The 17,574-nt window shown below is 35.0% G+C and overlaps 1 long non-coding RNA gene across 2 annotated transcripts; it reads right to left on the reverse strand.

Annotated features, from left to right (window-relative positions):
* Window positions 1-3,852: 3,852 nt before the first annotated feature.
* Window positions 3,853-17,353, reverse strand: LOC134807997 (uncharacterized). Of its 2 annotated transcripts, none has more exons than XR_010149822.1 (5): window positions 17,127-17,353; window positions 16,934-16,986; window positions 11,815-11,843; window positions 6,415-6,609; window positions 3,853-5,565 (listed from the first exon to the last, which is right to left on the reverse strand). It is a non-coding gene; the product is annotated as an uncharacterized LOC134807997 (long non-coding RNA). The 2 variants fall into 2 exon arrangements; XR_010149821.1 differs by having other exon boundaries at window positions 3,862-5,565; window positions 6,368-6,609; window positions 17,127-17,307.
* Between the last annotated feature and the right edge of the window lie 221 nt (window positions 17,354-17,574).

Here is a 17,574-nt window from a genome sequence, read left to right on the forward strand (position 1 = left end):
AACTGTACATTCGTTAGCAATTCCTGGGCCAAATGTGTCGTTAATATTGTGAGTTGTCTCCGCTGCCTTACCACCCATTTTGAACTCAAATAAGAAAATTGCTCGAATTTGTTTTTTGTCTAACATCATTGCTATAATCTAAAATAAATATAAAATAAACAGCAAGTAATAAGTCGTTAAGAAAAAAATGAGAAATGCACGTTAAAATTGTGTATAACATAACCACATTTATTTAAGAATGTATTCCAATATCAAAAGACAAATTTCAACAATGCAAAAACCGCAATTACTTTTGCACCAACCTGTTTCTCCTTTTGTGGGTTTCCATAGATTGTGTGTCAGAAATTGGTCCGTTTTAATAAATAAATAAATAAATAAATAAATAAATAAATAAATAAATAAATAAAAAGAAATTGGTACGTTTTATCTACGTTAGAAAATGTGTGGAGATCCAAATGATTTTTGTCCTTTAGTGTTTATACTTTTTAGTGCTTATTTTTTCTCTCTTATTTTTTCTTTTTTTCTTTTTTTTAGGTTCTTTTTTTTAAAATTATTATTACACTTTAAGTACAACGTGAAGGTTAGTTACATATGTATACATGTGCCATGCTGGTGTGCTGCACCCAGTAACTCATCATTTAACATTAGGTATATCTCCTAATGCTATCCCTCCCCGCTCCCTCCACCCCACAACAGGCCCTGGTGTGTGATGTTCCCCTTCCTGTGTCCGTGTGTTCTCACTGTTCAATTCCCACCTATGAGTGAGAACATGCGGTGTTTGGTTTTTTTCCTTGGGATAGTTTGCTGAGAATGATGGTTTCCAGCTTCATCCATGTCCCTACAAAGGACATTAACTCATCCTTTTTTATGGCTGCATAGTATTCCATGGTGTATATGTGCCACATTTTCTTAATCCAGTCTATCATTGTTGGACATTTGGGTTGGTTCCAAGTCTTTGCTATTGTGAATAGTGCTGCAATAAACATACGTGTGCATGTGTCTTTATAGCAGCATGATTTATAATCCTTTGGGTATATACCCAGTAATGGGATGTCTGGGTCAAATGGTATTTCTAGTTCTAGATCCCTGAGGAATCGCCACACTGATTTCCACAATGGTTGAACTAGTTTACAGTCCCACCAACAGTGTAAAAGTGTTCCTATTCCTCCACATCCTCTCCAGCACCTGTTGTTTCCTGACTTTTTAATGACTGCCATTCGAACTGGTGTGAGATGGTATCTCATTGTGGTTTTGATTTGCATTTCTCTGATGGCCAATGATGATGAGCATTTTTTCATGTGTCTGTTGGCTGCATAAATGTCTTCTTTTGAGAAGTGTCTGTTCATGTCCTTTGCCCACTTTTTGATGGGGTTGTTTGTTTTTTTCTTGTAAATTTGTTTGAGTTCATTGTAGATTCTGGATATTAGCCCTTTGTCAGATGAGTAGATTGCAAAATTTTTCTCCCATTCTGTAGGTTGCCTGTTCACTCTGATGGTAGTTTCTTTTGCTGTGCAGAAGCTCTTTAGTTTAATTAGATCCCATTTGTCAATTTTGGCTTTTATGGCCATTGCTTTTGGTGTTTTAGACATGAAGTCCTTGCCCATGCCTATGTCCTGAATGGTAATGCCTAGGTTTTCTTCTAGGGTTTTTATGGTTTTAGGTCTAACATTTAAGTCTTTAATCCATCTTGAATTAATTTTTGTATAAGGTGTAAGGAAGGGATCCAGTTTCGGCTTTCTACATATGGCTAGCCAGTTTTCCCAGCACCATTTATTAAATAGGGAATCCTTTCCCCATTGCTTGTTTTTGTCAGGTTTGTCAAAGATCAGATGGTTGTAGATATGTGGCATTATTTCTGAGGGCTCTGTTCTGTTCCATTGGTCTATATCTCTGTTTTGGTACCAGTACCATGCTTTTTTGGTTACTGTAGCCTTGTAGTATAGTTTGAAGTCAGGTAGCGTGATGCCTCCAGCTTTATTCTTTTGGCTTAGGATTGTCTTGGCAATGCGGGCTCTTTTTTGGTTCCATATGAACTTTAAAGTAGTTTTTTTCCAATTCTGTGAAGAAAGTCATTGGTAGCTTGATGGGGATGGCATTGAATCTATAAATTACCTTGGGCAGTATGGCCATTTTCACGATATTGATTCTTCCTACCCATGAGCATGGAATGTTCTTCCATTTGTTTGTATCCTCTTTTATTTCATTGAGCAGTGGTTTGCAGTTCTCCTTGAAGAGGTCCTTCACGTCCCTGGTACATTGTATTCCTGGGTATTTTATTCTCTTTGAAGCAATTGTGAATGGGAGTTCACTCATGATTTGGCTCTCTGTCTGTCTGTTATTGGTGTATAAGAATGCTTGTGATTTTTGCACATTGATTTTGTATCCTGAGCTGGGCATGGTGGCTCACACCTGTAATGAGGATCAGGAGGATATTTTGAGCCCAGGAGTTTGAGACCAGCCTGGGCAACATAGTGAAACCTCATCTCTACAAAAAAATTTTACAAAAAAAAAGTAGCTGAGCATGATAACACATACTTGTAGTCTCAGCTACTCAAGAGGCTTAGGTGATAGAATAGCCTGAGCCCAAGTTTGAGCCCATAGTGAGATATGATTGCACCACTGCACTCCAGAGTGGGTAACAGAGAAAGACCCCATTTGTAAAAATAAAAACATACAAGAATTGATTGTCTAATTATTAACACATTGATGTCTCATTTTTTCTGAAATCAAGTGGAAAGCAATATTTTGGATAATTGAATATGCTCAATATCCAAAGCCTAACTCTTTAAACTATGAAATTGTATCATTCCAGTTATGTTTAATTGAATTATGATTTTAAAAAATGTGTACACATCTTTGTTTCTTGAAAAACTATGTGGTAAACATGTGTTGACTTTTGCTTTATTATGGCAGCACTATCATGGTGAATTTCGAATGAACTATTTAATAAGGAATAATCTGTGGTCTTCACTCAAACTTTTATTCTGTAGTTGGTGATTCTTCTGCTTTGTCACGGTGACTTAACCTGTTCCCCAGGGCTCTCTACTGTGATTGATAGCTCATCTCAGATTGTATACACAACTAGCGTTACATATTACCAGCCCTCACTAATTTTTTTGGTGGTAACAAAAATGTTTGGTATTGAAGATGTCATTATGTCTTTGCAGAGAATAAATAAACTCTAGGTTTGAACTATGGTCAGTTTGGATTTTACTAGTAAGAAAATTTCACTGAATTTTAGAGTAGTCCCCAAACCAGTAGAAATATTCATAGCTCTAAATGCCTTATTATTTTCAGCTTGCAAAATATTTAAATAAATATACACACTGGAGGGTGTTTGAAGAAAAAATATCTACATTCTAATTACTTTTTAGTATCTTTATGAGTAAGCACTACATTATAAAATTGAAATTAGTTTCATTTATTATATTTCTTGTCATAGAAGTAAGAGGAATGAAAATCAACCCATTATTTTCTTAAATGCTTTGAAATAGTCATCATCGGCAGAACTACCAAGTCCAACAGGCATAGCAAAGCATTATATGCTTAGATAGTTCACGTGGTTATTTGAAATGAAAATAAAACATTTTTGTCCTTGAAACTTAATGCAAATTTTAATATAATTATGGAGGAAGCTATACTAACCTTGATCAACTTATTTGCTTTAATAATGAAATATAATTACAAGCCTTAATGGCTCATACATAATAAACCCAAATAACTGACATTATTAATTAGAAATTCCTCTTAAAATATCTGAAATGGATTTTTGGTAAAATAATTGATAGTGGCAATAATGTTGTGAAATCACACAAACTTAAAATGACTTGTAACAAGGAATTTAAACAAGAATTTGATTTTACAGTGTTAGTTTATTACATTACAAATAATATAACTTTGCTGTAATATTACTTAACAGTGCTATGCATCTTGCTTATATGATAATTTTATATTAACCAAAGGATACTATTATTTGGCCATGTTAGGTAAAAGAGTATTTATAGAATATTTTAGCAAATATTTGGGCTTATTCATTTGATTTTAGTGTAAAGCTTTGTGAAGAAAAGCAACATGTAGAACAGTTACGGGTGACTTTGAGAGTGAAGATAGAGGGTCTGACATAAAATTTCTACCCATGCCACTTCTAGGTGTAGGGCCTTGATCAATTAATGCAAGAGAAACCCAAGCTATATTGAGACTCCCTAAAAAATGAAGGGTCCTGTGAAGAGAAAGAGAGAACAAGCACCAAGCTGACAGATATGTGAGAAAAGGTGATATCTTGGAAGTGGATCTTAATCATTCCATCCCCAACCATTCCATATGGATTAGAGATGAAGCACCCAGACAAGTACATCTCCAAAAATGAAACTCAAAATTGTGAGCAAATTAAAATTGTTGTTTTAAGCAATTTAGTATTTAGGTACTTCAAAAGGCAGCAATAGATAATTAGAACTACTCTCACCCCCATGAACATCCTTGATGTATGAAATGACTTCATTAGAAAGGCCTCTGTACTCAGACCATGAATCAAAAATACTAAAAATTAAGTTTTAAATATCATGATTCCAAAAATAATAAGAGTGTATATTAATCTTAATTATACAATTTACCTGAGTATTACCTAGCATCTTATTGATGGGAGACTTTATTTCTCGAATTGACTGACCATTGAGTCAGTCAATTTTTGACCCTATGTACTTGGCTTTCTCTGAGATTAATTTCCTTCATTTAAATGTTTGCCTTTTGTAATGGCAACTTATAAATCACCATGATTTTAAGTACAAGGAATTATTAGAAATTGAAATAACATTTCTATACTTGAAACTCAATTCAAGTTATTATGTAATTATGGAGGAAGCTATACCAACTTCCATCAAGTTAAATTATTTTCTTTAGTGATGAAATGTAATTATAACTCTTGATACACTCATACATAATAAACTTATTATTAATAGAAATTCTTATTAAGGATTTATGAAATAAATATTTGGTAAAATAATTGATAGTCACAATAATGTTGGGAAACAACACAAAATTAAAATGACTTAAAATATTTTTTAAGAGTGTGAATTTACAACATTGTAGTAAAACTACTCTTTGTGATAGTATATATTAGATATATTGAAACTGTTTATGCCAAGAAGTCACAACAAAAGGTTATGTGTTCATGATGAAGCAATTTATCACTTCAAGTAAGTATAAGGAAACTATCTTTGTAAAATTAACAGGGCTATTGTGAAATATAGCCTATTTGAGTTGCAAGATCCAGGCACAAAAAGGCAAATGTCCCACGTATAAACAAGTCATAACCAAGTACTTTTAACTTTTAAGGACTTGCATAGAATGGCAAATTTCCTTCCTACTTGTGTGGCCAAGGCTTTCTGGAGATATTGTACTCCTGTGTGCTAACAAAGAAATCTCAGCCCCCAACTTCACACTGTTTTCAAAGGTAGTCCCAATGGAGTGGAGGAGGCCTTTTTTTAAATCCTTTTTGCTATTCATCAGGTAGAAGCAGTGGTGTTCATGCATGCTCTTTTCTTTTATTGTTTCGCCAGGAATCATTACCTGTTGCAGGAAGTATATAGGAAAATTAGGGACCTGACTTTTAGGTCAGAACACCAGGAAAGGGGACCCATAAAAATTTGAGAATGGGATAGATAGCAGAAGGGATAGAAATGGAAAAAGGGAACCTTAAAATTGTTTTGCAACTCATCTTCAAGCTACATGTGCCTGATGATGGATGGAATCAAGCACCAAGTTTTTAGAACTGAACTACTGTGGGCCAGGTGTGGTGGCTCATGCCTGTAATCCCAGCACTTTGGGAGGGTGAGGTGGGCAGATCATGAGGTCAGGAGATCGAGACCATCCCAGTTAACATGGTGATAACCCGTCTCTACTACAAAAATACAAAAAAAAAAAAAAAAAAAAAAGCCGGGCGTGGTTGCGGGTGCCTGTAGTCCCAGCTACTCGGCAGGCTGAGGTAGGAGAATGGCATGAACCTGGGAGGTGGAGCTTGCAGTGCCACTGCACTGCAGCCTGGGCAACAGAGCAAGACTCTGCCTCAAAAAAAAAAAAAAGAACTGAATTACTATGTATACCACTGCCTTGGTCCCAGTATGGCTTTTGAAAAGTACATGTGTGTATTTGTCCATTCTCACACTGCTATAAGGATACTACCCAAAACTGGGTAATTTATAAATAAAAGAGGTTCATTGACTCACAGTTCAGCATGGCTGGGGAGGCCTCAGGAAACTTACAATTATGGTGGAAGGGGAAGAAACACATCTTACATGGCAGCAGATGAGAGAGAGCATACAAGAGCAGGGAAAACTGCCTTATAAAACCACCAGATTTTGTGAGAACTCACTATCACAAAAACAGCATGGAGGTAAAACAGCCCCATGATCCAATCACCTCCTACTGGGTCCCTCCCTCAACGTGTGGGGATTATGAGGATTACAATTCCAGATGACATTTGAGTGGGGTCACAGCCAACCATATCAACATGTGTGCCCAACCAGGATAGCAATGCAAAGGATTTGAAAAACAACATTTGTGTGGGAACAATATCCTCCAGAATTCAGGTCAGAACTTCAGGTGGACTGCCTTCTGAAACAAATAAAAACATATCAATATTCTCAGGAAGATTTTTATAGGTTCCATAGTCTCATAATATAGTGTTAAAAGTTGTCATGATACAATTCAAGCTATATGACTGACAAAGAACAAGGGAAACCTCAACAACTTGTAAGGAAAAAGCAAATCAACAAACACCACCAACAAGATAGCCTGTTCAATTATCAGACATAAATTCTAAAGCAATTATTACTGTCGTCTAACAAGTAAAGACTTTGGGGATGAGTATGGGGGAAGAAACAGTAGATGTTCTTAGCAAAGAAATAAAAGTTATATAGAAGAATCAAATTAAAATTGTAGAACTGGAAAACAATATTGGGAACAAAAAATTAACTAGGACAGAGAGAGATGTCAGTAGAAAAATGGTGATGCTAGAGGAAAAAGTTGGTAAATCTGAAGATAGATCAATAGAAACTAAAATGAAAAACAGAGAAAGTAAAAATTAAGAATATAAAAGAAGTGACCTATAGACAATATCAAAGGTCAATATTTATGTTTTTGGAGTACCAGAAGGGGAGGGAAAAAATGGCTGCTGAAAAACATAAAGAAATAACAGTTGATACTCTCCAAATTTGATGAAAGACATAAATTCACAGATCCAAAAAGTTCAGTGTACTCCAAACAAATAAATCAAAGAAAACTAGATCCAGATCTGTTGTAATCAAATTACTAAAAACCAAAAAAAGAAAGGAAATGTCTGATAGCATATAAAGGAAAACAAAAACATAATACATACAGATAAATAATTATTTAAATAAAGGTGAATTTCTCTTCTGAAGCAATAGAGACCAGAAGAGAGTATCAAATTATATTTGAAGTTGAAAAAAATACCTGCCAATCCCAAATCTTTTGTTCAGAAAAAATATTCTTTAACAATAAAATTTTAAGTTAGTTATTTTATGAAGTACAACTAAGAATATTTTTAATCATAAAATTTGCTTTTAAAAAAGTAAAAGAAAGCTTTTAATGTGGAAAAGAAATAATAGTAGAGGGAAACAAAATATGAGTAATGAAGAAAGAGCAACTTAAATGACATCTTTTTAAACATATTTGCATATATGTTTTATAATATAAATACTATATAAGTATCTTTGTATAATTGAAAAACTACTTACAAATAATTTATATTGACTTGAGTATCTGGTCAGGGAAGGTAGAGAAGAAACCAGAATTATTGATTTCTTTTTCAAGAAAAATATTACTTATCAGAGTAATGTTGTTTCTCTTCATTACAAGCGAGTAGTCCTTTAGTTGAAACAAAAAATGTAGGTAACATACCCACTTAATAAAACATTTTTATAATTGAGAATATGGAACAGTTTACTTTTAGGAGGAAAATGTGAATATATATTTTCGTACTTGCTTATTTGTTCTTAGCTGTTTTTTGGTTGCTTATATGACCAAAAACCAAATCATGAAGTAGAAAAATTGTTACTCATATAAGTGTACAGATTATTTTTATCTAATTTAAGAAAAACATATTGCCGTAACAAGAATTTATTTAAAACTTTTGAATCTCAACAAAGGGAAGACTTCTACAGTTGTAAAATGTATAATGGGAGGTTAGAACCAGAAATGTACAGGAGATTCTGATTCAAAATAGGGACAGAGGGCAGAGCAAGATGATGAAATAGAAGCCTATACTATTCATCCCTCACACTGGACACCAAATTTTAACAAGTATCTGCACACGGAAAAGCACTGCCACAGGAACCAAAAATCAGGTGGGCAATCACAGTACCCAGTTTAAACCTCATATCATGAAAAGAGGCCTTGAGAAGGGCAGGAAAGAAAGTCTTGGTCTCCAATGACACCCCTACCCTATTCTTTAGGAGTTGCCTAGTGGCATAAAGTGGGAATCTGTGCACTTTAAAGAGGGAGAATAAAGTGACTGGTGGATTTTACACTGAACTCAGTACCACCCTCAGCCAGTGAATACAACTGTGCTGGCCTCAGCCAGTGCTTGCACACAGAGGGGAACATTTGGACCAGCCCTAGCCAGAGGGAAATCAACCATCCCAATGGTTGGAACTTGAGCTTCTCGGCAAGCCTCACCACTGTGGACTGAGGTGCTCTGGGGTTCTAGGTAAATTGAAGGACAGTCTAGGACACAAGGACTGTAATTTCTAGACAACTTGTAGTGTAGGCTGGGCTTAGAGCCAGTGAATGACGGTGATATGTGACCTAGGGAGACAGCAGCTGGCATAACTAAGGGAGTGTTTGTGCCATTCTTCCCCCAACCCCAGGCTGTACAGCTCACAGCAACAAAGTGACTCCTTCCTTCTACTTAAAGAAAGGAGAGCAAAGAATAAAAATAACATTATTTTATATCTTGGATACCAGCTCAGCCACAGTAGGACAGGGCACCTGGCAGAGTCATGAGGCCCCCCATTTCAGGATGTAGCTCCCTGGCAACATTTCTAGACACACTCTGAGCCAAAAGGGAATCTGCTACTTTGAAGGATAGGACTTAGTCCTGGCAGTATTCATCACCTGTTGACTAAATAGCTATTGGTCCCTGAATAACCAACCATGATACCCAGTGAGTATGCTGTGGGTCTTGGGCACTGAAATGTTCCAGCTTCAGGGATGACCTAGCACATTCCAAACTGTGGTGGCTACAGTTAAATACTTCTTCTGTTTAATAAAAGCAGAGGGAAAAGTAAAGGAGACTTTATCTTGCTCCCTAGGTACCAGCTCAGCTATGTAGGCTCTTGGCATCCCCAAGTCCAGGTTGAGGCTCTTGAGCAGCATTTCTGGATCTACTCTGGGCCAGAGGAGAGCCCACTACCCTGAAGGGCAAGTGCCAGGTCAAGCAGCATTCACCATAAGCTCACTGAAGAGCCCTTGTCTTTAAGTGAACATTGATGGTGGCCTGGCAGAAGCCCTCATAGACTAGGGGTAGTGGTGGCCACAGGGAGAGGCTCCTCTGCCTATGGAAAGTGGGGAAGGGAGAGCAGGAAAAACTTTGTATTGTGATTTGAGTGCCAGCTTAGCCACAGCAGAAGATAATATCAAATAAATTGCTCAGGTTTTTGACTCCAATTTCCTCACTCCCAAACCGTATCTCTGGAAATGCCTGGGGCCTGGGGGAACTCACTATCCTGAAGGGAAGGGCCCTGAAGAACGTCCAGTGCTACCCTGGCTTCAAGCCTAACCCAGGACCGTCCCAGTGGTTGTGGCCACAGGGGTGCTTTGCATCACCACCACCACTGCCCCCGCCCTCCCGGTTCCAGGTGGTTCAGTACAGAAAGACATATTCCATTTGTTCAAAAGAAAGTAAGAGAAATGAACAAGAGTCCAGAGAATTCTTATTCAAGATCACCAAGGTGGTACCCGTAGGAGTCTCCCAAAACCACAGCATTATTGAGCTTGGGACTCAAGTCCCTTTGAATAACTGGAAAGCCTTTCCAAGAAGAACAGGCATAAACAAGCTCAAACTGAAAACTACAATAATTACATAACTCTTCATTGCCCAGACACTGACAAACATCTACAAGGATCAACAGCAATACAGGAAAATATGACCCCATTAAATAAAATAAGTAAGACACCAGGGACCACTCTTGGAGAAATACACATATGTTATCTTTCAGATTGAGAATTCAAAATAGGTCTTTTGAGAAAACTCAAAGAACTTCAAGATAACACATAGAAGAAATGTAGAATTCTATGAGATACATTTAACAAAGAAATCAAAATCATTAAAAAGAATGAAGCAGAAATTCTAGCGTTGAAAAATGCAACCAAAATGCTGAGGAACACATCAGAGTCTCTTAATAACAGAATTGATTAAGCAGAAGAAAGAATTACTGAACTTGAAGTTAAGCAATTTAAAAATACAAAATCAGAGGAGACAACAGAAAAACAAAATAAAAACCAAAGAAGCAAACCTACAAGACCAAGAAATTAGTCTTAAAATGCCAGATCTAAGAGTTTTGACCTTTAAGAGGAGGTAAAGAAAAATACAGGTGTAGTAGTATTATTCAAAGGGATAATAACAGAACTTCCCCAACCTAGTAAAGGATATCAACATCCAAGTACAACAAGGTTATAAAACACCAAGCAGATTTAACCCAAAGAAGACTACCTCAAGACATTTAATAATGAAATACCTAAAGGTTAAGAATAAAGAAAGAATCCTCAGAACAGCAAGAGAAAAGAAACAAATAACATACGAGGGAGCTCCGCTACATCAGAGGCAGCAGAGTTTTCAGCGGAAACATTACAGGCCAGGGGAGTGGCATGACATATTTAAAGTGCTAAAGAAAATAGTCTTTTACCCTAGAATAGTATATCCAGAGAAAATAGCCTTTAAACATGAAGGAGAAATAAAGAACTTCACAGGCAAAAAAAAGTTGAGGGACTTCATCAACACCAGAACTGTCCTGCAAGAAACGCTAAAGGGAGTTCTTCAATATGAAAGAATAGGATGGTAATGAGCAATAAGAAATATCTGAAGTTACAGAACTCACTGGTAAGAGTAAACACACAGAAAAACACAGAAGAATAGTATAACATTGTAATTATGTTATATAAACTTCTCTTGACTTAAGTAAAAACACTATATAATAAAACAATAAAAAATAACTACAACAAATTTTCAAGAAATAGACAATACCATAAGACATAAAGAGAGAAAACAGTTAAAAAGTGGAGATGAAATTAAAGTTATTATTAGTTTTTTTTTTCTCCATGTTTGTGTTTGTTTAAACAATCAACGCTAAGGTGTTATCAATTAAAAATAATGAGTTATAGCATTTGCAAGCCTTATGATAATTTCAAATAAAAAAATACAATGGATACACAAGAAATCAAAAACAAAAAACTAAAGCATAACGCTGGAGATAATCACCTTCGCTAAAAGGAAAACATGATGGAAGGAAAGAAGGAAGAGAAGATCATAACACAGCCAGAGAATAACAAAATGACAGGAGTAAGTCTCTACTTATCAATAATAACCTTGACTTTACATTAACCAAATTCTCCAGTTAAAAGACATACAGTGCCCTAATCAATGAGAAAACAAGACCACATGATCTATTGCCTATAAGACACACTTCATCTATAAAGATACACACAGACTGAAAATAAACAGATGGAAAAAGACACTCATGCCAATGGAAACCAAAAAAAAAAAAAAAAAAAAAAAAAAATAGCAGGAGTAGCTATACTTACATGGAACGAAATAGATTTCATGACAAAAACTGTAAGCAGAAAAAAAGGAAGGTCATTATTTAATAATAAAGGGGTCAATTCAGCAATAATTATTTAGTTATACATTTTAAAATATCTAAATTACTTGAATTGTTTGTAACACAAAGGATAAATGCTCAAGGCGATAGACACCCAATGTTCCATGATGTGTGCCTGTACCAACATATTTCATGTACCCCATAAACATATATACCCACTATGTACCCACAAAAATTAAAAATAAAAACAATTGAATAGAGACAAATACGAAAAAACGTATCTCATGTACCCCATAAATTTATTCACCAACTATATACCCTACGATGTAACCACAAAAATTAAAAATAAAAAAATTGAATAGGACAAATTTGAAACAAACTGAGGGCTTTAGTATTGTCTGGCTCTTGTTGTGCCAATTGGTTTCATTTTTTTACCTTTCTCAGGAAAAAATTAAAATAATATTTAGAAGAGAACTTTATAAACCAAATTTCTCTATGTCAAAATGTATTGTTATTACCATGCTCCTACATTCAATTCAATTCTCTTTGTTTTTAAGTGGGAACTGCAGATGGGAAATAAAATTATTACATTGCTATATTGCAAAAGCATTTGCATTACAGCAACTAAGTTATAAAATAGTCGCTAAAACTCTAGTTTAGTGTTTCCTTATGTGAAATAAAAATGCAAATTTTATATAGCATTAGTGAATTCAGGATAAATAAGTGCCTCTTTCTTTTCAGGGCTGTTTTTTTATTTAAAAAAATAAAATATTATTTTTAGTTACAAGCCAGGATGTGTATTTGACTTGATTAGTAGGCAACATAAATATTTCTTGCTTCAAATTCTAACTGGAATATTTAGAATAAGGTCTGATAATAAATATGGATCTGTTATTAAGTTTGACTTGTAATACCAATGCTCATAATTCCAGTTATTTTCTCATTTTAAAAATTATGTAATTAACATGTAATGTAAGTAATAGGTATTTAGTAAAAGTCTCATCATTTAAGCAGCCTGACTCCTCATAGGCCTGTTTAATTAAACCAATTAAATATCATAAATAAATATCTGTTTAGTTTTGTTGTTTTTAAGTAAATGAATTTATTAAAACTACTAGAAACTAAAATTAAATGCTATTAACTAATTATAAAAATAAAATTATTGACAAAATTTATATAGTCATTATTAATATGTGAGTAATTCATGTTTGTTCAAATGTTTGGGATTATATTTGGGCTGATTTTGATCTTTATAAGTGCCAGATTATATTACTATGCTTCTTTTCAGAACAATTATAAAAGTTGTCAGTGATGTTAAATCACTAAAGATTTCCAGCTCATAAGGAAATTGGTGTTATTCAGAGAGATATCAAAGGTAGGATGAGGGGCAGGTTTGAAGGGAATATTTTTGGAATAGTGCCTCTGGGGTGTTTGTGGGACCTACAGATGAATATATAAATGGAACAGTTGGAATTTTTGGTTGAGAATTTAGTAAAGATATTGCTGAAAATCAAGGATGTGGAAATGTAAGTATTGAGCTCAAACCTAGGAAGTGTACAGAGGGAAAATAACCTGTATTTATTTATCGCTCAGAGTGTTAGTTTTGACAAACCAATATTGCCGTAAGTCTATAAACTGCGATTTTCAAGAAAGTTTTATGTTACAAGTACAATCAGCATTATGAAGTCAATAGAGAACGTTGAGGCATCATGGAAATAACAAGAGTGGAAAGTTCTTACAACACCTAGTTCTAAAAATTTAAGGGTTATAGGTGGTCCGATAGTATTAGGGGCATGAAATAGATGTACCAGAATAGCACTGTAGTGAGTAGAGGGAGGGAACACTGACAGGAAGGCTGGGTGATGCAGAGTGGGGGTCAACCCCAGGAAGCAGAAGGTAGGGTAGAGAAGGATGTGAAGAGGTTTAGAGTGGGGAACAAACTAACACCTGCATAGGTTCAGAATACACTCCTGTGGAATTCTAACATTTTTAAAAATGATAAACGATTAAAGAATGGCAGTAAGCAATGGGGAAGAAAACTCCCTGTTCAATAACTGGTACTGGGGTAACTGGCTAGCCATATGCAGAAGATTGAAATTGGACCTTTACCTATCATCCATCTAAAGTTAATATACAAAAATTAACTTAAGAAGGATACAAAGCCTAAGAGTGAGACCTCAAACAATAAAAATCCTAGACAAAAACCTAGGAAATACTCTTCTGGACATCAGCCTTGACAAGAATCTATGGCTAGATAGTTTTTTTTTCTTGCAACAAACACAAAAATTGACAAGTAGGACCCAGTTAAGCTAAAGATTTTCTGCACAGCAAAAGAAACTATCAACAGAGTAAAAAAAAAAACAACCTACACAATGAGAAAAGATATTCAAAACCTATGCATCCAACAAAGATCTAATATCCAGAATATATAAAGAACTGAAATAAACAAGTAGAAAACAACTAACCCCATTACAATTGGCAAAGGACAGGAACTTACACTTCTCAAAAGAAGACATACATATGGTCAACAACCATGTGAAACAGTGCTCTTCATCTTTAATCATCAGAGAAATGCAAATCAAAACCACAATGAGATACCATCTCACACCAGTCAGAGTGACTACCATTAAAAAGTCAAAAATAAGAGATGTGGTGGGGCTGCAGAGAAAAGAGAACAGTTATATACTGTTGGTGGGAACGTAAATGAGTGCAGCCACTGTGGAAAGCAGTTTGGAGATTTCTCAAAGAACTAAAAACAGAACTACTATTTTACTCAAGATTTCCATTGCTGGGTATATACCCAAAGGAAAATAAATATTCTACCAAGAAGGCTTGCACCCATATGTTCACTGCAGTACTATTCACAATAGCAAAAACTTGGCATCAGTCTAGGTGCCCATCAACAGTGGATTGAATAAGGAACATGTGGTACATTTACTCCATGGCATACTATTCAGTCACACACACCCAAATGAAATTATGTCCTTTGCAGCAACATGGATGAAGTTGTAGTCCATTAGCCTAAGTGAGCTAATGGAGAAACAGAAAACCAAATATCACATTTTTCCATTCATACATGGAAGTTAAACATTGGGTACACATGAAAATAAAGATGGGAAAAATAAGATAACTACAGGAAGGGGAAGGAAAGGAGCGGGGCAAGTGTTGAAAAACTACTTATTGGGTTCTATGCTCACTACCTGGGTGTAGGACCCAATCATACTTCAACCTTTATCATCACACAATATACCTTTGTAACACAGCTGTACACATACCCCCTGAATCTAAAATAAAAATCAAAAAATAAAAAGAAGCCACTTACTATGGAGGTGGGAGGAAAACTAAAACATAATTTTTTTCGTAGTGAATAGAAAGAAACTTGTAAGCAGAAGGGAATCAGAAATAATATATGCTGAAGCAGGATCAATAACAATGAGAATTAGATGTTGCCTACAGGATTGAAAAACCATGAAAATAGTATATACTTCATTAAGAGTATTCATGGAGTAGTAAGGTTGAAACAGCTATGGTGGGAGGAGTGAATACAAGATGAGGAAATAGAAACAGTGGGTTTAGTCTCCTTTTTCATTAGTCTTAAGTGGGAAGATCAGGATAATGAGAAAGCAATGCATGAAAATAGAGAGGAGGAACTATGTTTACAATATGAGAGACCTGAATGTATTTATTCGTTGATAAGAAAGGACCAATGTAGAAGCACTATATGCAATCTAAACATGGGGGTAATTATAAGTGGGGAGAGAATTATAAATGAGTGTTCCAAATACACTGAAACTTTATTGTGTAGAGACATAGCTTTGTAAGTTCAATTAAGTGCTAATTTAATTCAGCTAGTCTTTCGTTTTGTCCTTTTCATTACTTTATTTATTTTTAGAACAGAACTTCACAGTGTACAGTACAAAAATGAAGTGATAGGTTCATGATGTTAACAATCTTGTAAGAATAAAAGATATAATGTTTCTGAATTTCATAGTGAAGAGTTTATATTTTACTTTTTAAATAATGAAAATGTATTAAAATTTTAAACACATAAATGAATATTTTAGGTAAACCTGAGAGAATTTAAAAGGAAAATGGAAAACATTGGTTTCTAGTACTTCATACAAAACTGATTGAAAAAAGTAGAAATATATGAACACCAACAGGAAAATATGGATAAGTCAAATGTTAGCTAGATGTCTCAAATTTTAGTTTTTTTTTTTTTTCTTTTTTTCTTTTCTGGATACAGGATATCTTGAAAAATCTCTAGCTACTTGGTAGAACTCAGTGAAGGAATACTCTGAAAGGCAGCACAAGTCCATCTATTTATAATCCTAGAACCCCAGGTTTGAATTGGAGTTTTTGTATTGTTCTCCTCTTCCCTTTACCCCAAAGTGTGTTGTACCATGATTGGAATTTTAAAAGAGCAGCAGTCTGGCAGACGAGATGGTAATGCTCCCTTTGGACTATAGCCTGACTGTGTTATGTCTTCAAACTTTTAGTTTTCCAGGGAAAAGCTAAAAGTCCCATAACTGACTTTCTATCTTAGATATCAAAAACAATGTGATGCCATTAGTAAGGAGATAGGAAGATGTGTGGTTGATATGAGAGAAACTCTGTGTGGGTTATCACTACGGCTTAAGTAATCTATTAGTAAGATACAAGTATTTGTGTATAAAATATGCCAGGATTCTATCTTATAGAATGGCTAGAAGACAGAGTCCATTTAAATTCTTTAAGTCATCTTAAGCCACTCACTTATCTCATCACATGACATGACTAAATCCAATTTGTGTTTTAGAAAGGAAAAAAAAATAAATGGATGAAGATGAAGATAATACTTGAAGCAATGTAGTAAATGCCAAGGGTATGAACTAGGCAAGGAGAATGAAAATTTAGAATGAATATAAGACATGTTTCTTGGTTAAAATCCACAAGATTTGGTAACAATTTTGATATGCAAATAAAAAGAAAGCTGATCAAAAGTGGAGGATATCTAAAAAGTTTTAGTTCAGAAATTATCCAAAACAAGAAACACTGAACACTATCATGTTTATGAGAGAAAATATAATTTTCTGATTTTTAAAAATATACATTATACTTACTGAATATGCAAAATGTCCACTGACATTGCAAAGGAAGCAAAGAACTTCCAGGTCTAGAAGACAATAGTGACGAGACCATGTCAGTAATGGAGAGTAGGAAAACTATTATATTCATCTGTATTTGTATAATATAGCAACACATTTGAAATTTGCTAGACCTGCTGTAAAACACTATTAAAAAGAAATGCAATACCTGACATTCAGGAACTGGTCGTCTGGCAATATCAGCTGAGTCTTTCTTCTTCTTTTTTTTTTTTTTTTTTTTTTGAGGCAGGGTCTCCTCTGTCACCCAGGCTGGAGTGCAGTTGTAGTTGTGTGACCATGGCTTGCTTCAGCCTAAACTTCCTGGGCTCAGGTAATTCCTCTGCCTCTGTCTCCTAAGTAGCTTGGTGCACACCACAGGTGCACCCCACCATGCATGCCTGGCATTTTTTTTTTTTTTTTTTTGTAAGCAACAGGGTTTCACCATGTTGCCCAGGCTGGGGGCTTTTCTATTCTTCTGTAGAACATAAACTGTTTTACAGGACATTCATCAGATAAGATCACTTTGTGACCATGATGAATAGGGAAAAAACAAGACAGCTTTATACTCATATCTGAACACAGACCAGATACCATCATTGTCTAAACCACAAATTGCC

Source organism: Pan troglodytes, chromosome 13, assembly GCF_028858775.2.
Source record: "Pan troglodytes isolate AG18354 chromosome 13, NHGRI_mPanTro3-v2.0_pri, whole genome shotgun sequence".
Classification (NCBI taxonomy): Eukaryota; Metazoa; Chordata; class Mammalia; order Primates; family Hominidae; genus Pan; species Pan troglodytes.